This window comes from Heterocephalus glaber, unplaced genomic scaffold (assembly GCF_053883595.1).
Source record: "Heterocephalus glaber isolate CG9 unplaced genomic scaffold, H.glaber_assembly_v1.0 deba00001688, whole genome shotgun sequence".
Lineage (NCBI taxonomy): Eukaryota > Metazoa > Chordata > Mammalia > Rodentia > Bathyergidae > Heterocephalus > Heterocephalus glaber.
The window spans coordinates 3,693,984-3,718,272 of record NW_028258413.1 but is presented as its reverse complement, the minus strand read 5'-3'; the positions used below and the strand labels follow the sequence as shown (position 1 = coordinate 3,718,272).

Here is a 24,289-nt window from a genome sequence, read left to right as displayed (position 1 = left end):
AATAAAAATTCTCAGTAAACTAAAATTCTAGGGGAACTTCCTCAACTTGATAAAGAAGAGCTACAAAAACCTTCTGCTCACAGCACACGTAGTGGTGAGAAGCTAAAAGCATTCTCACTGAGATCAGGAGCAAGGCTAGGATGTCCCACTTGCTTCCCTTTCATCCTGGTACTGGAAATTCTGGTGGACGCAATAAAGCAAGAAAGGGAAATAAAGGGTGTATGGATTAGGAAAGAAGAAATAAAACTCTTTTTGTTCACAGATGTTATGTTTGTTCATATAGAAAATCTGAAATAATCAACTAGTAAAAACCTCCTAAAACTAATAAGAGGTTATAGTAAATTTGGAGGATATAAGGTTAATATGCAAAAGTCAGTTGCTTTCCTTTATACTAACAAAGAAGAAGCAAGATTTGAACTTGAAAACATAATACATTTTTATATTACCACTCCCCCCAAATTTAACACTTAGGTGTAAGAAAATATGTTCAATATCTCTGTGAGGAAAACTATAAAACTAGCCAGCAAAATCAAAGAAGAATGAAGTAAATGAAGAGATTTTTGATGCTCCTGGGTAGGAAGGCTCAATATTGTTAAGATGTCAGATTTCCCCAAATTGACCTAAGGACCCAGTGCAATCCCTGTCAAAACCCCAGCAAGTTATTTTGTAGATGTTGATGACCTGCTTTTAAAGCTTATATGGAGAGACAAAATTCCAGAGGAGCTGACACGCAAGTGAAGGAGAAGAACAAAGTCGGAGCGCTGATTCCACCCAACTTCGAGGCAGACTCTACAGCTGCAGTAGTAAGGCAGTGTGGTGTTGGCAGAGGGTGGGAAACTAGGTCAGTGGAGCACACTGAGGAGCCCATAAACAGATTCGCATGAATATAGTTAACTGATCTTTAACAAAGGAGCAAAGGTAACGTCACAGAGCAAACGCAGTCCTTCCAGTCAAGTGCTGGAAAATCCACATGCGAAAGAAAAACAAGTCTAAGCACAGGTCTTCTACTCTTCACAAAAATTAACTCAAAGTGGATCACAGACCTAGAGGGAAAATGTAGGAGAATCTGAAGGTCAAGACCAGTCTGAGTGAGACCCTACCCCAAAAAAGGGAGAAGAGGCTGAGGGTGAAAAGGCCCGGACTTCAGTTCCCTCTTCTCCCAATAAAGCCACCTAGAAATGACATGGAGGAAAACCCACCTGACTTTGCAAACGACGATGGCATTTTAGACACAACTCCAATGATCCAATCCAGGAAAGAATTCATAAGCTGGACTTCATTCAATCAAAAGCTCCTGTTCTGCAAAGGAAGATAGGAAGAAATGAGAAGACAAGCTATAAACGGGGAGAAAATACTTGCAAAAACTTAGCTGGAAAGAGCTATTCCCCCAAATATAAAAAGAGCTCTTAAAACTCAACAATAAGAAAATGAACATCCCAAGCTTAAAAATGGTCAAAGACCCTAACACCTCACAGGAAAAGGAACGCAGTGAAAAATGGGTACATGAAAAGATGTTCCATGCTGTATGCTGTCAGACAACCGCTAGATGCCAGCCCACACCAGCATGTCCCCGACCCACCCCAGGGATGACACCAGAGCCTGCTGTGGAGTGAGAGGATGTTGTGGTCAGGGTTTGCAAGGGGAAAGATTCAACACAGCATACACAATTTATAGGATTATTTTATAATATTCACCCAAAAAGTCAAATGCAGAAGAGTGCAAGAGATCTGTCCATGTGCTAAAGATGAAGGATCCGGCCGAGGGCCTGGACCCCACGGCAGTGTCCCACACAAGCCCAGCTGAAGGCCTAGAGCCCAAGGCAATGCCCACCACGAGTCCAGCCAGAGGCCTGGAGCCCAGGGCAATGTTTCATGCAGGTCCGTATGGAGGATCTGCACCGGGAAGGCCCAAGGCCAGTGGTGGAAGCAGAAAGCCTGAGCCTGTAGGGTGGAGGCTCTGTGCCACTGGGTCAGGGATCTGCACTGGGGCCAGGAAGTGACACTCACGGTGAAGACCAGAGCTCCCCTGATGAGAACAGCAGCCATTCCCGAGGACAGGAAGGCCCTGAGCTCTTCCTCTGATGAGAACAGCCAAGTTCGCATCAGGAAAACCAGCCACAAGCTTCTCCTAGAAACCAGTAGCCCATGATCTTCCCCTCCAGGTCTCTTTTAATGCTGTTAGCAACAGTCCTCGGTGGGTCTTCCACACCCAGACCACACTGACCCAGGTCAGCAGGGCTCCAAGCTGACCACTAGTTAATCCACAGAGGAGCTCTCATCCATTGGCAGGGGGCAACCAGCATTTCACCCACCTTGCAAGACACTTGGGCGTTGCTTACCAAACTCCATCTCCTCCTGCATACAATCCAGCAGCAGCACTTCTTGGTATTTATGGAGTCAGAAACATGTGTCCACACAGAAGCAGTACACACGTGTTCACGGCAGCTCTTTTCCAATTCCCACCCTTGGAAGCACTAATATACTTTTCAGTAGGTGAATCTGTATCTGCAGACACTGTAGTAAATCCAGAAAACAGAGCATTATTCAATGCTCAGGAGCATTACGGTGCCAAGACGTGAAGACCCATGGAGAACACTTCATTCCTCGTTCCTAAGTAACAGAAGCCAGTCTGAATAGGCCATGTGTGCCATGATTCTGGAAAAGGCACAACGACAGAGGTGGAAAAGCTCAGTGGTGTGTGCTCAATAGACAGCTTGGAGGACGTTTACTGTTGTGTCACAGTAGATAATATCAATAAACACTCTCCCAATCTGTGGACTACAGCACTGAGAATGGACCTGGGCTGAGGATATAGCTCAGTAGCAGAGCATTTGCCTGACATGTGTGAGAGTCTGAGCTCAATTCCCAGTATGTGAAGGAAGGAAGCAGGAAAGGAAGGAAGGGAGGGAGATGGGAAGGGAAAAGACAAGACAAGAAGAATGAACTAACCCAATATAAATTATGGATTTGGGTTGAGAGCAGAAAAGGAAAGGAGAAGGGAGGGGAGAAGAGGGGAGGAACAAACCCTAATGTAAACTCTGGGCTCGAGTGAGCCTGCACTTCCTGACTACTTCATGTGCGCGCCCTGGGAGGATGTTGACAATAGGCAGCTGTTCCTGTGGGGTTAGATCCTCAACTCAATTTTATTCTGAATCTAAAACCACTCTCAAAGAAATCAGTCTTATTTTTAAAAAGGAAAGGAAGAGACCCCGATGTCTTCACGTAGCTTGATAGCACGATAAGTCCCCACGCCAACCTGGCTCCCTGGACCTGGCCCAACCCAAACCAAACCCTGGCCTGAGGACCATGCCCCTGTGTGCAGCAGAGCAGCATGCAGGACAGCAGTGGGTACGCCAGCACTCACAGGTGCGGGCCCTAGCCAGTCCTCCCCGGCTTTCCTCCTGACCAATGCGTGTCTCGACTGTTCTTCACCGATGACCTTTCATGGTGGGTGACAGTTTAATGAAATCATGACACTAAAGCAGAATCCCATTGTCTTTGAAGTCTGTGTCTTCACCTTTGTCCAAAAGGCCACCCTGGGCCAGAGGGGACAGGATGAAGAGGCCAGGCCACCGAATGGGCTCTCGATGGGGACCTCCTTGCCGATGCAACCACCTCCCTGAGGCCTCCTGGACTCCCAGCCTTAGCTGGCCTGCCTGAAGACAAACTCGGCTTCCACAGAGGGACTAGGAGAAAGCTGTTCCTCACCATCAAACCTGCAGCAGACTTCTAGAGGTGACTTGGATCACTCTATTGTCTGTAGGGAAGCCCTAGAGGAGACCATCTCTCCAAGGCCAGGGCATCTCCTGGACCCCAGGGCAGCTCTCTAAATAGAAGCTGCCTGTCTGCCTGTGGTCATCCCAGACCCCTCTTTGTTCTGTCCCTGATGGAGTGAGTACCAGCCTTTGCATAAAATCTGTTGTATTTAAAAATTGTTCTTCAGATTTTCCCAGCGTCCTCTTACCAGTATTTCCCCATAGCTCTACTATTCTATTAGTACTTGAACGTGGCTCTTTCAAACTTTGCTTCGAGTATTCTGTATGCTTTCTTGGTTGTGAAGTCCGACTCGGACCCTGGGCTCCAGGTGTGGAAGTAGATGGGGTGCCAGGCAGCTCCCTGGAGTGGTGTTTGGGCACAGAGGGGGCTCTGCTTCCCTCTTTCTGTGGCCATTTGTAGCCCTCTCTTCACAACACCACTGGTAACGGATCGTCTCTAGTGATGAATAAAGTCTTTCTTGGGTCCCCAGATGCTGGAGTCTGCAGTCCCAGGAGACATGCAGGTGGAGGACAGAGGGATTTTCCAGTAAGTTTTTATTAGCCTGAGTGGACCCGGTGCACTTTACCTCTAGCAAGGAAAGGGAAAGAGTGCAAAGGAAGTGTCTGTCATTCTGCAAGGCCATGTTAGGTCTCTCAAGCATCCTTCTTAAATTCTGAGAGTTTCCCGTGATGCCTGTCTGGCTTCCTCAGTGTCATACACAGGCACTGTTCCGCAGCAACCCTTGCAGCTTGCACCATCTTGCAGACTTGTGTTGTGTGCATGAGTGAGATTTCCGCTGGTGAGAGTGCAGCATCTGGCAAGCTTGGTGAAGGTGGCATCTACTGGGGGTGGGCACAAGTGCAGATGGAACTTGCAGGGGTCCAAGTCCTGGGTGTAAACTGCCCATTCCCCAGGCCCTTTGAGGCCAGCAGCTGGCATGCACCACATAGCAGCAACCCCATGGCTGCAGTCTACCCTTCAGTAGTTTCATTTTCCACCTGGCCTAGCCACAGTGAGTCCTGAGTTTGCATGGGGAGAGATTGGCTGATACAGCACTGCTTTAACGAGACTGCTCCACTGTGGACTTGCTTTAATTCTGTTAACGCTCAACTGACTTTTCATTCTGTTGAAATTCCTACCAGGCTCTTCAAAACTACCACAACCATCTCTCTGTGGAGACGAGCCTGTGGGTTCTGGGCATTGATGTGGTCCTTTTAAACGTTATAAATAATTCTGATACATCACTTTCTGAGTTCAGAGGATTGATGCAACAGAGAAAGGACAAAAGTAAACGCCAGTTTTGAATGCTAAGTTAGATTGCCTGACCTAAATCACAGACTGGTCTCCAGAAGTTTCCCAGAACTTTAAGAGGACTTGGTGACAACAGAATACAGAGCGGGAATGCTGGTGCCACCCACAGTTCTGCCGGGACACAGGTTTGCAGCCCTGGCAACACACTGGAGATTCATCACCAGGGAGGTGAATTCCGAGCCTGGGACCCCCTCAGGAACTGTTTTTAAGATTGGTCCAGAATGGGCTCTGGGCATGGCTACTGTTCACGAGTTTGCCAGGTTAGTTCTAGGACCATGATTGAGACCTCTGGACAAGTGTGAATTCGGGTCCCAAGTGCAGGCTGCTATTCTTTCGTGACATTGCTATGACAATTGGCCACATCCTTGTACAGAAGCATTTCCACTCATGCAGTAGGCACTGTGTGCATGGCAAGATGCATCAAGTAATCAGTAAACTGCCACTTGGAGTGGCAAAACCAATAGCAGGGACCTATTCAGGTGGCGCCCACCTTAGGCTAAGAGGCAGGGCTTGCCTGGTTATCCCAGGGTGCTCACTGGAGAGAGACTCCTGGCTGGTTGGGTCCGTGTGTCTCAGACACTGCCCCGAGGTGATGTCTGACTCAGTTAGCACAGTACTTTGCAAGAGGAACAAGAACATTAGTTGGGAAGCGAACGTATTCTGAGGAATGCACGGACACCTCTTCGTAAACAGTTAATATAGAAACACGCGTGCACACACACATGAGGAAGAATTACATCAGCTCCCAGTGTGAGGTAGAGCGACCCGGAGTTGTGAGGAAGGCAGGGATTGGATTGGTGGGGAGAGAGGCTCCAGAGATTCGGGGTGACCGGAACAGCAAGGGGATTACCCAAGAGTGGAAACCCAGAGGGCAAGTGGCCCGGAGGGAAGTAATTCCTACGGGGAAGGAAGAGAAGTCACGAGACTCGAATCAGGTGAGAAAGGAACATCATGCCAGATGAAGACAAGACTGTAAGACAAGACCCGAGGCCAGTTAGGCAGAAGCGGAAGTGGGCACCTGGGCAGAGGGAAACAGGGAGGACCAGGGTCACCAACCCTGAACCCAAAACTGGGCCAACCCAGGAGTGAGTGGCCTGCCCGGCTGAGCCCATCCTGCCCCCGGGCCTCTGGGACGCTGCTGGCTCCTCTTCCCAAGACTCCTTGCCACGGCGCTTTGTGGAGTTGTCCGGGCTTTGTCTCCTTCCTGACCTTGTCTCCTCTTCTTGACACACAAATCTGCCGCTGCAGGGCTGGAGAGGACCCAGAAATGACACAGCACTCCAGGCTGGCTGCCTGCAGTTGCTCAGGGTTCAGTCTTCATGCAGGCTTTGGCTCCATTTATTCCTGTTTGCCATTTTAGACATCAGTGACATGAAAATTTGCAAGACAGATGAAGGAAACTGAATTTTTATTAAATGACCTAAGAGAAAGCCTGAGTTGAGGCTTTTCCTGGTAAGGAAGAGAGGACTTGGTGAGGATGTATTCGTGGAGGAGCAGACAGGTAAACGAAACAAAAGTGAAAATCTAGGAAGTCCCTCATGCACGTATGGAAACATCAGAGAGGACAGATGTGGCGTGTCTAATCGGTGCCAGGAAGATGGGTCCCTTGAAGAGCTGGGACAATGGTTACCCAGCTGCAGAACCGTACTTAGGGTCCTACCTTAAACTCACACCAGCCATGCCAGACAAGAGGAGAAGTCTGACCCGAGACAGCTGCAGGGTCACTGTGTCCTGGCCCCACCAGTCGCTGTGTGAACCTCCACTGTGGGAAGCGGGGAGAAAAGGGCAGGGTCGCTATGACACACAGGCTTCTGCTGCTGCAGCACCAAAGCCATGGCTCTCAGAGGGCGACCTTAGGAAGTACACACCTGTCAAGGGGCCTGGCCAACCTTCCCAGGACGAGCACCCTGAGGGTACCTGGAATCATTGGTCACTTTATTTTAAAGTGTCTTCAGTGATTTCTGAAAAAATAATTATATAGGCCAGATGTTGGCAAACCACTGCTCGGTGGGCCAATGTGGGACTCAGCCCATCTTGGCCGAACTAACTGGCGCGCAGAGTCGCGTGCGCTTCTGAGCCATCCGGGCTGGCAGGATTCAGCAGTTGCAAGAAAGAATGTTTAACTGGTATGGCCCAAAATCATCTGCTATCTGCCTCTTCCAGAAAAAGTTTCCCAATTCCTGGTACAGAGCAGATTTTTCAAGCACTAGCACCCCACAAAAAAGGGGGTGACACCCTGGAAAGAGCTCTGGTTTGGGAGAACAAGCGGGAGAGATCTGCCCTCTGCCCCTTGGCCGAGTGCAAACCCAGCTTTTCCCTTCCCACTCCCCATTTAATTTCTCAGAATGGCGTTGTAACCAGGTCCTTCTGAAGACTGTAATTCCAAAACGGGCCCAGTGATTGAAAATGTGGAAATCTACGTGAAATTTATGACATGCTGTTTGTTAGATTTTGCCGGAAAGGGTGCATCTTCTTATTTTCCAAGAATGGAGCTGTTTTTGTGCGACTTACTGTGAAGGAAAGAAACAGAAGAGCTTAAAGGCAGAAATCCTCAAATCTGCTGATGAGAAACAAAATTTCACTTAATGTTTTTTGAGGCTTTTATTTTAACTCTTCACACAAATCAGTAATTTGATTGTTTGCCATGAAGAGACAATTGCATGTATTTGCATTTTTCCTGTGTGTGAGAATTTAATTTTTTACAACCCGCTGCGTTTTTCAGGCCCTCTAACTAATAGGCTTTTATCACCTTATGATTGCCTAATTTTCTCTTAATTGCTTTATGACAATACAATTTATTTTGATCACCCCCACCCTGCAGTTCTGCTTTCTAATGAAGGACTTTATGAATTTCTGGGTGCCACTGCGTGCCCGTCAGCTTAGCTTTTCAATTCTTCTTCTTCCTCTTAAGTGGGGGGGGGGGGAACTGAAGGACAGGAGCCCGGGGGTCGCGCTCCCTGCGTGGGGAATTCAACGTGTGGCGGTCTGTTCCTGGAGGTGTGCTCACACCCACCACCACGGCCTTCCGTGTAGTTCTTGGCAGCCTGCACTTGTGTGCACATGCATGCATGAGGCCACCAAGCTGGCCAAGGCCACTGAGGAGTACAGGGACGCCCAGGTCTGTGATTTGTACCACACCTCTCCACACGCAGCGTCTGCTAGATTTGTAATTTGGATTAGGTCGAAGACTTCATTGTTTTGAAAACAAGCAGAATAAGTTGAGCAGTGATTTTCAAGATGGGCATTTTTCTCTCCATTGAACTCTACAGGTAAAGGTTATCGACTCATGTAGCACAAATGGGGCTGAAAATGGGGCAGGGTAGAAGAGGATTTGCCCAGCATGGCAAAGCCCCAGGTTCATTCCTAGATTTAATAGGAAACAAAGCTTTGCTCCCATTTACAGACTGCGCTGATCAGGGTTACATAAATGATAAACGGCAGAGCTGGTACATAGTAGAGCTGAGGACATTGTGACCCCAAGCCCTGCTCTTACACGGGTCCGCGTGTTCTCACCTTAAAAGCTTTTCTCCTTTATTAGCCCATCCGGTCTGCTAGCAAACCTGAGAAGGTGGCAGATCTTGCATCACATTCTTCAAAAAAAGAATGGATGAAGATGGAGGCCTGAGTGTGGTTCTGGTTTCCAACCTTAGAACCGACGGTCGGGCAAGCCTGGCTTCCACTTCCTGGCCCAGTGCTATCTGGATAAACACGGTTTTCATCAAAACCTGTAATCCAACTGGAAAGTCTCGAAGACAGCATGCTAATGGACAGGTCCTACCTCCTTTCTTCCCCAACCTGTGCTCAGCAGCTGAGGGTGCTGGGAGGGCTGTTTGTGGCCCCTGACTAGTAATTAGCCCTGTGTTAGACAGGTGGCTTTGCCCCTTTACATCTATAAAATTGGAGTCAAAGGAGAGGGTCCTGTGTTTCCTTCCAGGTCCAGGGGGTGTGACTCTGTGACTTGTCACTGGGAAGAGGGGTCAACCTCCATGTGTCTAGATCAAATCATCAATCAGCAAAAACACAAGGAACAGTTCTCTGTAAATTTACTCACATTGCTTATTATGATTTATATTATTAATAAACTCATCTAGTAAATTTATTAAATGTACAGTCAGAATGGCGCTTGGAACCATTGAGTCTATTCCTGCAAGTATCTAGTGAATTTGAGTGGTGTGAACAAATACTGCAGATAAATCAGGTCAAACTGAAGTTTAATGCAGGGATAAAACAAGACAACAGATGCCTTTCTGAAAATGAAACGAGTTGCTTTAAGAGTTAAAGGCTTATATTTAGTTTTGCTTTGGATGAACAGAATAGCTACTTAAATCCCTGCCTTGTCATACCTGCAATGTGTAACAACGCTGAGAACGCCTGTTCTCATGATTCTGTTAGAATTTCCTGCATTTCTTGCCAGTACAAGATGAAGATGATGGCTCACTCTCTAGTTCGGCCAAGGTCAGAGTAACTGCTGATTGTTACTGAGCTCTCAGGGGCTAGCAGTTCCCTTTGACTCCTCCTGTGTCCCCACACCATCCCGAGGAGTCAGTTCTGCCACCGTCTTTCCTGTTGATGCTGTCACCAGTGCTTTGAGCGTGAGGGCCAAGGGAAGACAGGCCCCCCAGTGTCCCACACAGTGGTGGCACAAGGGCAGGAGCCATGACGGCTTGAGGCTGCGACAGCCCCACCCCCGGGTTGGACCCCAGGACCCCTGAGTGTCACTGTAATGACGGAAGCCACCTCGGGGTGACCTCGACTACAGGAGAATGCCGAACCATATTTAATGGACAAATGAAAGAAGTACAGGCACGCTTTAGAAAAATAATGGCAGTAGACATTACTAAGCCACCTCCAGGAGCCTGTGCTGTTCAAAACGCTAGGCCTGAGTGAGCAAGCCCTGCCCCAGGGACCTTGAAGGCCGCAGGGGACACGGGAGAGCCTGGAGTTTAGGAAGGGAGGGACTCGATCCCACTTCCTTGTGGCCAGGGCTGGGGCTGGGGTTCTAACCAGGCAGCCTGACTCCCAGCCAGCCTGTTACCTGCCACTTCCTGTGGGCGCTCATCCCGGAAGGACGTCTGAAACCCCAGGCCAACCTGGCCGGGCACCTCAGATTATGATTCTGAAATGCCATTTACAAAACTATAGGGTCGCATACTGATGAGACAGTGTCTGACTTCATCTACCTCGACACCAATAAAATCACTTCGGCTTTCAGCACAAACGGCACGGTAAAGGCAGCAGACGTGGAGGAGGCAATCAGCCATAGGGGCGCTGAAAAGCGGTGAGCGTCTACTTCCTGTGAAACACGTCTCCTTTAATATATTCTTAGCTTACAAATCTGCGGTTGGAGAGCAGCGAAGTACAATACCAAATACCACATCAGGACAACACCAAAATGACAGTGCTTGCTGCCTTGGAAAACAGTGGTGCTGTTATCAGCCAGAAACGATAAATACTGCAAAGCGAAGGCCTCAGCCGCTAGCCCTTGCTCACAGATCTGAACCCCGGGAGGCCCGGACGCCCTGACCGCCCCTCGGAGCCCTGGGGTGAGGAGGCTGGCTCCGGGCCGCGCTCCCCACTCCAGTCCCAGTGCCCTTCTCTCCCTGCCTCAGGCAACCTCAGTTTCAGAAGGGCACAGAATCAAACAGAAAGCAATTAGCGTGGCAGAACCTTGAAAGGAAACCAATAGCCAGAATCTGGAGGTTTCTTTCTTTCTTTTTTTTTTTCTCTTCCGGAAAGCCAGGGTTTCCTTATCTGCAGAGAGAAACAAGAAGAGCAATTAAAAGTTTCAAATTGCGTGTAATTACTTTCAAGTTGTTTCAGTGAAACATAAATAAATTTCCTATCAGAGCTGTGGCCCAAGTCAGGTGCTGTTTGTTTGTTTTAGAGAGCACTGCTTTCATCTTTGTGGAGGATGTCATAAAAGCATATTTCAAAAAATTACCACTGGCACCCAGTTTTCTATTTGATGACACACTGGCGCCTGGCCGAGCCCCATACAGAGCCCTATCTGGGGTGCACTGAGATATCGTGGGTACCAACTGCCTCTCTCCCCTCCCACCCCGGCCTGCAACAGTCTCAGATCTCAGAAGCCACGGAAGAGCTCAAAGAAGGTCGGTACTTTCCATTTCAGTGCCCCCCAGGCAAACTCAGCAGCCCCCCCTGAATCGGCGACAGCACGAGCACTGGGAGTCTAAGGCAGCGGCTACCAATCACGAGCTGAGAACTAAATGCCATAATTAATGGGATGCACACTTTAAAACAAGTCAAAAATGTTGCTGGATAAAGAAAAAAGCAAGTGAAACTTGGTAATTATGACGATTGGGGTGCAGCAGATAGGTTTCTCCACCTATCAGAGAGAGTCATGACCGGGACACGAGATTGCACAATTACCCGTAACTCCCAGGGAAGGCTTCGCTTTCCTGAAGAAGTCAAATGCACACTTGGACCTCAGAGGCCATGTGCCCTGGCCTCTCACCAGTTGTAAATGGATTTCTAAAAACAAGATTCTGGCTGGGCGTGGTGGCACACGCCTGTGATCCCAGCACTCGGGAGGCTGAGGCAGGAGGATTGCCACAGTTTTGAGGCCAGCCTGGGCTACACAGTGAGTTCAAGACCAGCCTGAACTGCAGAGCGAGACGCTGTACTGTGTCGCGCCTGCTTTTCTTGGGAGGCTTGCATGTGAGTTTGTGCTGCATGTTGGATATTTTCCCAACATAGCCCTCTATGGCTTTCTGCAAATCTGAATTTCAATAAATTCCTTTTCTTCCTTTTGGAAGGAATCAGCACTGTGTGCCCTGACGTCCATGGAGGACAATGCTCTGTCCCTGCGGGGTACAGCCTTCTGGAAGCAAGGGACCCAGACTGTTCTCTGGTCATTTTAGAAGCCTCCGCCAGGATCGGGCAGCATGAAAAGGGGAAGAGAGCAAAATTGATTTTTAGGCAGCGAAAGGCGAGCCCCTGAGAGCTCCCCCTCCACCTTCCCAGCCTTTGCCTGCCCTCCCTGTGTGCCTCACAGGCTGGGCAGCGCTGGCTCCCAACAGTCTCTGCAGTGTCACAGCCCTGCTGGCTCCCTCCACTGCCCGCCCAGCCAAGGAGGGGGAGAAGCTGTCCCTTACCCCAGGATGGTGATGCCGACGGTGATCTCCACACTGCCCTTGCCCTATGCCCCTCGGCCTGAGCTGAGGCCCTGTGGTGTCCCCTGGGTGCAGAGCCTGCAGGCACCTTTCCCACGGTCACCAGCCAGGAGACCTGAGGCCAAAGGCTAGAGGCTGAGTTTCCTGCACTGGCTAACGCCAGCCTCCAGCCCCTGAAGGCCTGACTGCTGAGCCCTGCTCTCCCCTGACCCAGCAGGACAGGCTGCCCAGCGGGTGAGGTCCCCATCTGCACCCTCCGTCCTCAGCCCAGTGGGCTTTGCTGCCGCAGGCTTGCACAACTGTTCCAGACCATCCATGCAGCCAGTGGCCTCACCCCCTTGGGACCCCCCAACCCCCGCTCAGCTCCTCCGGCTCCTTCTGCTCCAGGGGCCAGCGGCCACTCCCCAGGCAGGGATGTGTGGGACTGAAGAGCTGTCTCCCTTGGGTGTCCCAGCCGGCGAGGCCCCACGTCTCCTTGGGGCAGGTCCCTCCTGACTGCTTGTCTCACCTGCTTCGTGATGGCGCCGGGAGGAGCACATTCCCTTTCTGGGCCTCCGTCCTCTGAGTACTGTGTGGAATCACTGGTATCAGTGTGAACACTTTTCCTCTGGGCCCCGTGGTCTAGAGGCTTGGGTTCCTGTGTGCCGGGTTCCAGTTGTGCCTCAACTCTTCCCTTCTGCCCCACCGGCTCCCATTTTCTTCTGGGGGTCTTCAGCCTGCTGATATCTAAACCCACTCGACAGCACCCTCTGTCTCATTGTGGCCAGGTCTTAGTGACAGTGGCCTTTCGTGGGCCGACATTCCGGTTGGCTGCTTTCCCCTGAGGGCTGGAGGCCTCCGGAAAAAGCAAGAGTTTTGTCACAGTCTTCGTAAGTCTGTAGCTATCCCAGTGGGGCTATCACAGTGTCTAACTCCAACACAGAAAATTTAATGAGCAACAAAAATAAAATAAATAAACATGCTATAACTATATCGAGGTGTATGCAATTATGTGATTTTTTCCTGTTTTCCTTCTTTTTCTTGTTTTCCTTTAAATGTCCACATGATTACTCTATAATTAGGACAAGCACAGTTTATATGGAACGAGATTAAAGCTGGGAGAGGCTGGGTTTGGGGTGCTGCTGCTCCCTGCCCTTCTCTCTTACGGTCCTCAGTCTTCCCATCCGTTTATTCGTCCTCCCTTCACTCGCCGTTTTCCGTCACTCCCTCCCATGTCAGTGGCTGACCGTCCACGTTCTGTACGTGTCCACACCCTGACCCCACGCTCCAGACTCAGTGGGTGGGGCGGTGTCGAGAGCAGAACGGAAGTAACAGCTGTCTCCATTGGGCCGGGAGCCTCACAGACTCAGGGTTCTCGAGAGACAGAGCCTGGCTGGGAGATGCAAGCCTTTCCACAGGAAGCAAAGACACAAATGCGAATGAGTCCAACAGCCCGAGGGCAGAGCTGGACAGGGCAAGCCCCATCCAGGGGCCTGGGCACTGGGGTGTCCTAGACCCAGAGGATGGATGTCCCTGCTCAGTCAGAGGACGGACCCACCCTCTGTCCTCTCCGCTCTGTGTGGGCCTTCAACAGAGTGGGTCACGCCCACCATGGAGAAGGCCGCATGCCTTATCAGTGCGCTGACGTTAATGCTGATTTCTTTTGGAAGCAGAGAGAGAGAGAGGGAGAGAGAAAGAGAATATGTCTTAACGTTTTACCACCTACTGAGCATCCCTTCAACCACTCAAGTTGACCCCTAATATTAACCATCGCTCTCTTTCCAGCAATCCTGGGAGCCACTGTGAAGAAAGCAGGCTCCTGAAGAAACAAGAGCCCAGACCCCGACTCTGAGAATCAGGCTCTCTGTGAGTCAGAGACCGGCTTTCACTCCCTGGAGCCCTGGGTTTGGGGATCCATGGTCGGCACAGCCCCGACTCTGCCCAGTTCTGCCTTGGCAAACGTCTATTTCCTCCATTCCTAGCTCACTGCCCTCTACATACAAAACCTATTTTGGTCAACATTTCATAAGATGATCTGGATAAGACACAAGTTATTTCTCCCAGCCTTCCCTTGCTACATGCTCTTCCTCCTTCTCTATTTAAATTGGTGGGAGAGTCCATCGCTCCTACCCACTAAGCCAGTCGACAAAGAGGCAGATGTTAATTTAGTTGTGCAAAAACGTATCACCTGCAGTCTGTCCCCAATCAGTACTGGCTCTGGGTGGGAGCTGCACAAAGACCCTGGGCCGAACTCCCTCTGCCCCATGGACCCAGTGTCCTGTGCGCGGCCAGGCATGGCTCCCTGAGAGCCCGTGCAGCCCGCAGGATGCAGACGCAGCTGAGGATGTGTGTCACACTTCGAGAGGTGGCCATGGGTGGCAGCAGATCAGACACAGGTGCCATTCCCTGCTGGCTCCTGCCCCCCGCAGTGCACTCCCTAGAATGCCCTGACCTCCGTGAAACGCTGCTGAGAGGATCACTGCGGCAGGGAGAGCCCGAGGCTGCAGTTTCCCAGCTCTTCTTTAGCCACATTTTTATGCATATGTGGAATATTTTTTACAGTAAGTTTCTTTGTCATGAAAGTATAAATCAACACTGATCCCGCTGAATTATTTGCTGCAATGTTGCAGGATTTATGTGCCATTGCCAGCATCTGAGAACCTGCCCTCCCTGCGGGTGCTCTGAGTTTATTTTAAGCAGTGCCTTACTTGACACAGCCATAACGACTCAATTGAATGCTTACCATTGTTTATCTCAAGAGTCATCTTTTCCATTTTGGGTCCTGCCCGTTTCCAGCATGACCTGGGATTTAAAGCTCAAAGGAGACAAAAGCAATTCAGGACTGTTAACACACGGGGAGCTGCACCTTGAAGAACTTTTCTCCAATCAGAAGTTGCCCCGATTCAGGGAAAACTCGGTGACCAACTCTTCTCTCATAGATTTGACTTCTGTCTGTGGCTTTCTGATTTTGTTCACTTTGGACCGTTCAGTTTTCTTCAGCTCTTCTCCGTAAATGGATTCGTTTCTATAAGAACATGACTGTCGCTAGTGTCCAGGAGCAAGTGCAGTACACAGAGAGCAGCTGCGGTGCCTCATAACACACCTTCTTTTTGGTTCAGAAATCAAAGGATTTCTCAGAAAGATACTGTGACCAGACCACGGTATAAATTTGACAGATTGTACACTCATATTTGGACCTGTCTCTACATTATTTTACGCAATTCCCACACAATAGTTACTAAGAGTCCAAACTTCCTTAAATTTTGCTACCATTCTTATTTTGAAAAATGGCACCTGAATTTTAAGAAACTGTCTCTTCCTACAGCAGAATGTAACGACTGGCATTCTAGGCTCCCGTGTTTGTTTCCTTGGTCCTGAAACATTCGCGTTCTTTAGAGATCCACTAAGACTGGCTCTGAGAAGCCTGGGATCAGCATTGGATGAAAGTGACAAACTATGGACGAGGGAACACAGAACTCTCTTGGCCACCCGGGTCTCTCTGTGGTTTCCAAAGAAGATGAAGCAGGTGCTCCTTCCTGCCCAGTCCTTGGCCGGGTGAATTCCCAACCCTGGCCGGGTGAATTCCCAACCCTGGCCGGGGGGCTGTCTCTGCATCTTCAGGAAACCCCTCTGCTATTCCCCGTGATTCCTTAGGCCCAGCCTGTCTTATTGCTGACTGCTCAGGAAGGCTGTCCTTTATCTACTCATCTGTCTCATATTTACCAAGCGCTTGCTGCACATCAGGAACTGTTCTCGGGGGGTTGGGGATACAGCAATAGACAACAGAGGTCAAAATCTCCAACCCCACGGGGCCTCCACTTGTTGTGGACTTGAGTGAATAAGGTAAAGAAAGCATACGGTATGCCGGGCGGGCGGGCGGTGAGGACCACTGCGCACGGAAATACAGTGAGGGTGCTCGCGAGGGTGGGGCCGAGGTCGTGACTGGTGGTGGGACGTGGTGGGTCGTGCTGGTCTCCGTCATGCAGCAGCCTCCTGGGTTAAAGTGACGTGGGAAAGCCCTCCGAAGCCAGGGCATCAGGGCTCACCAAACCTACTGCACAGCGCTCCATATACATGGATGACTTTCTCTGGTTTTGACGCTACGCTTGTCTGGTTTTCATTATTTCTGAAGTATAGATAAAATGAAGATAATTAGTCCCTATTGAAGATTCAGTGAGACACAGTTCTTCAATCATTTACTTATTTTACAATTACTTTTTATTTTTTTGGTACTGGTGATCAAACTTGGGACCTTGTGCTTTTGAGGCAGGTGCCAGAACCACTGAGCTAAATCCCCAGCCCTACAATTACTTTTTAGTACCTACCATGTAGTGGGCTTCATTATTGTAGATTAGTAAGGATGCTTTTAGTTGCATGGAAAAATATAGATGGATCAAAATAGCTTGAGAAGAAAGGAAAGGTTCCAGCTCTAGGAGCTGAAAAGTGCAGAGATGCAGCTGCTTCGCCCACTGGTTCAAAGTATGGAACACAGAAGCGATTTCCTGCCCTGCTTCCTGTGGGATCCACCTTGTCCCCTACTGGCTCCAAGGTGCCCACTGACAGCTCCCAGAGAGAGCGTCTCTGCCCCAAGTTTCCCTCAAAGACCTGAGGCTCACTGTGACTGCTCCACTTTGGGCCGCAGGAAGGAACACAGGACCTGGCTCCACCTGGGCCACAGTGCCAACCCCAGAACCAGGATGGTGACCACCTCTCCTGGACCCACACGGTCCCAGTCTTGCCAGTCGGGGAGGACGGCTCGTGTTGTAAGAGAAGGAAGAATCTGGGACTGGGTACCTAGAACACAGTGCCACTCCATCTGAACCCAGGAGTTAAAGGTGAACGGGACTGGCAGGATGCTTTAAATACTTTTATAATTTTTTGAATTTTCCCAAACCATTATTCATTCTGCTCTTTTTATTCTGCTTGTTCATCTTTGAACCCAACAAAAATACAATTCGGGGGGGGGGTTAACAAATATATCAATAGAAACAGATGCATGTGGTGGTGCACCTTCCTCCCCAGAACCCACAGGGTACAGTCGATGCCAGGGGACCTGTGTTGTATGGGTGTGGACCTTTCAAGACAATGGTCCTTTAATTGCCACCTGTGCCACTGTGCACCAGCACAGGAAGACATTCTCTATCACGGAGCACTCTGGGGATGCTGCCATGCCAACTCTGCTGGACCCATTACCCCTGTCTTAGAATCACAGGGACGGGAGCCCCACACATGGCCAGGAGCCACTGCAAATTCTCAGTGGGGTACGTTCTTGAATCCTCAGTGTGGGCCTTGGGGAGGAAAGTCTGGCCCCTTCTTTGGGTTGTAGCTGAAAGGGAACGAGGGCGACTCAGAATGTGGCATGTGGGAGGAGCATCAGGCCAGAAACAAGTCCACAACCGTGTATAATTCCTTGTGACAGACGAGACAGAGTGACGGCAGGAAGTGGCTGTAAAAACGATGGAACTGGGGACACCAGGCAGGATCCCATGGCGCGTCCCAGGTCACTGTGGGGAGCTGTGTTGTCCACGTGCCCTGAAAGCCAGGAGTATGACACTGCCTATCATGGCCACACAGCTCATGCCAAGGGAGTAACTTGGATTAATCAAACTATTAGTTTGATTATTATTTACAGAGTGAACCTCAAAACCCACAATTGGTTGCTCAACCTAAAAAAGAAAATTACCTCCTGCTACTCCATAAATAATCACTACTCATGTGAAACTAAACAGGAAATGAAAGCCTGGTTCATCCTTGGAGAGAAGCCACGGATGTGCATTGTCAGAGCCGCCGTTAAACAAGGGTGGTTGACTCACAGCCAGTTGCCCCGTTGGTTACAGTGCCTCGGGGACAAAATTCAGGTACCATACCTGACTGATCTGACTTGTAGGGCTTAAAAGGCTCAGCGGAGTTTGCGTGGGAGGGTAACCATGGTCTCCGCCGAGATTCTCAGCATCTTATCTGAAGTCGGCTTTAGTCTCTATCATGTTTTCAAAGCTGAACATTGTTTTAGTGGGAATGTGTTCCCACTACGCCCTGAGCCAATTTTTCCTCCTACAAGTACATTCTCTGACTTTGATATAGCAGTGAACATATTTGTCTTATGTGAAAAACTATGTAGATCTGATAGATTCCCTCCTAGTTCCCCTCTGGATGACAGCAGCAGCTCCCGACCGCCAGGAGTTCACTGTGATGTGCACGATCCCATCTGAATGTGTTCGCACAGATTCTCTTGTTTTGTCCTTACCTTTGCTCTAAGATCCAAGTACTACGATCCCTATTCCAAAGTTTTCAGGCCAAATGTGGGGGTTTAAGTAACTTGTGCAGTGTCATGTCACTAAGAAATGTTTGCTTTGAAGTCTTTGAACCTTAGATCTACAAGACTAGGAGCGTGAAGGCTTCCCTGAGAGGCAGCCAGCGTGGCGTCACTCTCTCTGTTCTCGTCCTGATACAGGCTCTTCTCTCCCCGCGATGCCTGGGAGGCTGACACCCCACTGTCAGTCCCCGACCTGGGGTGTCACCTGCGCCCGAATCTGTCCCATCTGAACTCCAGGACAGCCTGCCCCTGGGCCGGCACACTCCTGAGTGGCTTCGTGATCAAGACTCTGCCTGTGAGCAGTATGCCGGGGGAACTCTGAGCGCCTTTGCTACTCCAACTCTGGGCAAAGGATGCTCCTGCTCCCCATGGGCTTCTCGGCCCCTAGAACCACATTAGATGTCTGGAAATGCAGCTTCCCAGCGGATGTCATATCCAACGCCCTGTTGGTGAGCACCACAGTTCGTGAGCTTTGCTGGCCCGCTCCTTCGCGCTTGTTATATTAGCACTTGTGCAGTACGTCATGCTTCCCTTCCGCGTGTGGAGTGGGTGCGTGTGCATAACACATCTTCATTCCCTTTCTCATCCCCTTTCCCTCTTCTCTCCCCTCCCTACCTCTCTTGGTCCCTTTCCCCTCCAAGAAAGATCTATCTCCCTACTTCCTGTTATCTATCTTTTATTTCCCCCTTATTTATTCATACTTTGGGTTTCTCATGTAAGAGAAACCATGTGATAGTTAAGCCTGTGTGTCTGATTTATTTCACTTAGCGTTATGGTCTCAAGGTGATCCATTTTCCTATAAATGACTCAAGTTTATCTTTCTGTATAGCAGAGTAGTGCTCCACTGTATAGAAATACCACATTTTCTTGATCCATTCATCTGGTGATGGACATATAGGCTGCTTCCAATATTGAGCTATCATGAGCTGTGCTGCTATAAACACAGGTGTGCTTATATCACTGTAATATGATGTCTTTAACTCTCTCAGGAAGGCACCTAGAAGGGGAATTGCTGAATCAAATTTAATATCTAGTTTTAGGTTTTTGAGAAACCTCCACCCTGATTTCCATAGTAGCTGTACCAGTTCACACTCCCACCAGCAGTGCAGAAGGCTCTTTTTTACCTGCAGTCAGTCTCACCATCCATCCATTCCTTCACTGCAGGGCATTACCATTCACTTGTGAGCTACCAGCGCCTTTTTATTTTATTTTCCAAGCATGCTTAGTGTAATAACTATAATGATAAGACTGTGTATTTCCAAGAAATTTTGTGCATCTAACCAAAAAAGATGAGGTAATTGAAGTGAAGAGTTATGAAAATATTGTCACAATATGTACTTAAATTGGTTTTTTTTTTTTTTTGGTACCGAGGATCAACCTGGGGTCCTTATGCTTGCAAGGCAAGTGGTGGAACCACTGAGCTAAATCCCTGGCCCTAAATTTTTTTAAAGTAAAGAACAGTAGGTAAATTCTCACTTTCAAAACTGTGTTTATATACATAAGCAAATGGGAGAAATAATGGAAGAATTTGAAATGCTGACTTTTAGGTGCTTTCCGACATAGCTTTTCTAAAGTGTGGTACTCATGTTCATCTTTTTCAAGCATCACATTTACAATTTCAGACAAAAACAAGCCTCTAAATTTGTAATTGAAAAGTACTGGGGCTCTGGGTTCCGGATATTATTTTTTAAAACCTTCAGGTTTGTTAAAGTTGAGCTCTGCTGGGGTTTTTCCTTTAGTATCAACAATGTTTTCAGTCTTTCTAAGAAGCTTTCAATCCTGACAGTCCAACCCCCCCTGCACCCCAAATCATCCAAGAGCTTCCTATGTTCGGAGCACTGGGCTTGAAACAGACAGATGAGTAAGGAAATGAGCAAGGAGTTTGGCCCCTGGCCATGAGCTGACCAGGGTGCCCAAGAGTCCCCCGGATGGACGCTCAAGCCTGTGTGACCAGGAGCTGGGTGGGTGGAGACGGGACAGGGGTGCAGCGCAGGGCAGGCATTGGCCATGATGTCCACCTTAGATGCATGCGGGCTCCTAGCGGTCAGCGCACACACACAGAGGATAAAGACACTTGGATGTTTCAGATGGAGAAGAGACAACAGACAATAGGGCTCCAGAACTTTCTGCCGAAGAACTTCAGCACTGCATATAAAAGCTCAGTCCTTTTTAAAAAAACTGAAACATCATGGAAATCTTTTGGAGATCTACTATGTGTGGAAGTAATATACTTTTTATAATGGGCCCTTAAGTTCTTATCAGTACACTTGTATATTCCACAAATAGTTCTTGAGCACATCTGTGTCCAGCTCTGTGCACAGCAAGGAATAAATAGCAAAGTTTTCCCCGGCTTCCAGTCTGGACCCTCACTGAGCAGGAAACCCACAGCTGCTGAGCCCTTAGGACGTGGCCACACCCAGTTGGACTGTGCTGAAGTATAAAATACTGGATTTCCAGTGTGTTGTATGAAGAAATAAGTTAAATACCTAATTAATCATTTTCCCATTGATTACATCTTGAACTATTTCAGACATATTAGTGAAAGAAAATTTGTTTTTAAAATTGGCTTCATCTATTTCTCTTTCTGGTTTTAAGCCAGATGTGGTGGCACACAACTGGAATCGAAGCACTTTGAAGGCCGAGGCAGAGGATTGAGGCCAGCCTGGACTATATAGTGAGACCCTGACTCAAAAAAATAATAATAAGCATCTCTTTATGCTTTTCACATGGCTACTAGAAAATCGGGAATTACATATTTAGCCTATATTATATTTCATTATGTAGACTAGAGGTTTCCACACCTCTCTGTACTCAGAATTGCATGGGAGGCCTTGAAATACAGGTTCCTCCCCAAAGATTCTGGGGTCTAGCACTGGAATTTCTTTCAAAGTCTCCCATATGAAACAATCTCTAGTTGTCCCAGAGATGAGAAGAGGCACAGATCTGCCCAGCAGTGGAAGATAGCCATCTAGCCATTCTCTGATGCCCATCCTCTCTGTGGTGGTTTCACACTGTTTGTTGTTTGAGACAGGGTCTTACCATGTAGACCAGGCTGCCACAAACTCCTGGCAGAGAGTCTCCTGCCTCAGCCTCCTAAGTAGCTGGGACTACAAGAGTGTATAAATACATGGGGCTTGCATTGGTTTTAAAATGCAATTTTAAACTGCTTAATACTTTTTCCTTCAAGAAATGGAGCTTGATTCCCCTCCTGCGTTTGTGGACAGGGCTTAAGGATTGACAGAAGCGGTAGTGTGTGGCTCCCGGTATAAGTCATAAAAGATGCGTGGCCCTCTTTCCAGGTGTCCTCGTGAGGGTGACATAGTCTTTAAACCCTATGTGGCAAAATCCCTGATGCAGTGCCGTGATGCCCAGGGAAATCCAACTACTTCGTTAAGATCATCCAACTTTTGGATGATTATCCAAAATGCTCTATTGTGGGAGCAGACGATGTGGCTCCAAGCAGATGCAGCAGCTCTGCATGTCCCTCCAAGGGAAGGCTGTGGTGCTGATGGGCAAGAACACCATGATGCGCAAGGCCATCCGAGGGAAACATCTGGAAACAAGCCAGCTGTGGAGAAACTGTTGCCTCATATCCGGGGGAATGGGGGCTTTGTGTTCACCAAGGAGGCCGTCACTGAACTCAGGGATATGCTGCTGGCCAATAAGGTGCCAGCTGCTGCCCGTGCTGGCGCCATTGCACCATGTGAAGTCACCATGCCAGCCCAGAAGACTGGTCTGGGACCTGAGAAGACCTCCTTCTTCCAGGCTCTGGGGCTCACTGCTAAAATCTCCAGGGCCACCATTGAAGTTCTGAGTGATGCATGGGTGATTAAGACTGGAGACAAAGTGGAAGCCAGCGAGGCCGCGCTCCAGAACACATTGAACATCTCCCCATTCTCCTTTGGGCTGGTCATTCAGCAGGTGTTCGACAATGGCAGCATCCACAGGAAGTACTTGACATTACAGAGGAAGCTCTGCACTCTCGCTTTCTGGAGGGTGTCCGCAGTGTTGCCAGTGTTTGTCTGCAAATTGCTTACCCAACTGTTGCATCAGTGCCCCATTCTGTCATCAGTGGGCACAAGCGGCTCCTGGCCTTGTCTGTGGAGACTGATTACAGCTTCCCACTGGATGAAAAGGTCAAGGCCTCCTTGGCTGATCCTTCTGCATTTGTGGCTGCTGCCCCTGTCACTGCGGCTGCCCCAGCCAAGGGTGAAGCCAAGGAAGAGTCAGAGGAGTCCGATGAGGATATGAGATTTGGTCTCTGATCACCAAAAAGCAAACTACAGCCTGCCTGATGGGCAAAACAAGGAATAAGGGCATAATTGTCTTCAAAAAAAAAAAAAAAGGTGTGTGGCTTGGAAAGGCTACTGGGTAGGGACAGAGGGCTCCGGCAGGAATGTGCCAAGCCAGTAGGTGGACTTCCTGGGAAGGGGCTCCCAGGTCGTCATGGTTTCGACCTAGATGTCACCCTAAGAGCTCATGTGCTCACCGGCCAGGCTTTGGAAGGTGACTGGATACCAGGGGCTTTAGCTGACTTGCTGTTAGGAGGTGGGGCCTGGTGGAAGAGGTGGTCACCTCAGCCTGAACCAGGGGGTTGCATTTCCCTGCCTGGCTCCTCCCTTGCTCTCTCTGCTTCCTGTCCGCCATGCCCTGAGCAGCTCTCCTCTACCAGGCCCCTCTGCCGTGCCACCCTGCCTTGGAGCCGGCAGACTATGGACTGAAACCTCTACAAACTGTGAGCTAAATAAACCTCTCCTCCTTTAACTTGTGGGTGTTGGGTGTTGTGTCCCAGCAACAAGGAAAGTGACAAAGACACAGGCTCTGGACCCACAGAGACCAGACGAGATAATAAATGTTCTTGATTTCTTATAAAATTTTTTATTATTTTTATTAGTACATGCTTGTGGGGAGTTGGTCCACGGACATCTCCATTCTTTTTTCAGCCCCTTCCCTCTCCTCCCTACATCTCTTGGTCCCCATGCTCTTGTTCCAGGTTTCTAAGCCTCAGAGTGACTTAGCAGCAGCAATAAGTGCCCACCAGCCATGGTGCTGGCTTCCTGGCTCCTCACCATCCCTTCCCTAAGGCCACCTGGCAGCAGTGAAACAGCCCAGCAGCTCCAGGGCACCCAGGAAAGAGCACCCCAGGCCGCTGACAGTGTGTGGCTCTGCCCACTCTCCCACCCGAGGCACCCTGAGGGGCCTCTGGCATCAGCCTTGACGCTCCCCTGCACCCACCTCGCAAGGCACTGGTGCAGTGCACTGGAAGTGCTCTGGCTCCTTGGCTTGGCTGTGGCATGGAGTTGGGCCTGCGCCTCCTCTCCTGCAGAGTCCCCTCTCTGTCCTCAGCCCCATCCTAGTGCAGGGGTCATCTTCAGACAGAACTGGAAGAAGCCCGGGAACATCCCCGCCCGCTGTACCGCTCCCAGCTGCAGTCTGCTCACCGCCTGGGGAGGGGCGTTCACCCTTTCTTCAGGCAGCAAACGCCTCCAGTTCCTCTTCTGCCCCCACGAACGAACGCAGCGTCCTTACCCTGCACCCTGCCACCGCCTCTGTGCGGCAGAAGGCAGTGGGGACAGAGCGCCCTAGGTCCCCGGCGGTTGTGTGCAGAAAGGACTACTGGAGATTTGACGGTCGTGGTCGAGAAATTCTGCTCCAGTTCGCTTGGCGATAATGCTTAAGTAATAATAATAAAGTCATAACGCTTAAGTTCCTCGCTTGGCAACCTTGTTTGAAGTTAAATCCCTTCACCTTGAAATGCTTTACGATTTGTAAGGTAAGGAGCTGCTTTGAACACCAGG

The 24,289-nt window shown here is 49.5% G+C and overlaps 1 pseudogene; it reads left to right on the top strand.

The window, feature by feature from the left end:
* The window catches only part of LOC101707929 (large ribosomal subunit protein uL10 pseudogene), a 35,733-nt pseudogene extending 12,865 nt beyond the window's left edge, over positions 1-22,868 (top strand).
* Positions 22,869-24,289: the final 1,421 nt, after the last annotated feature.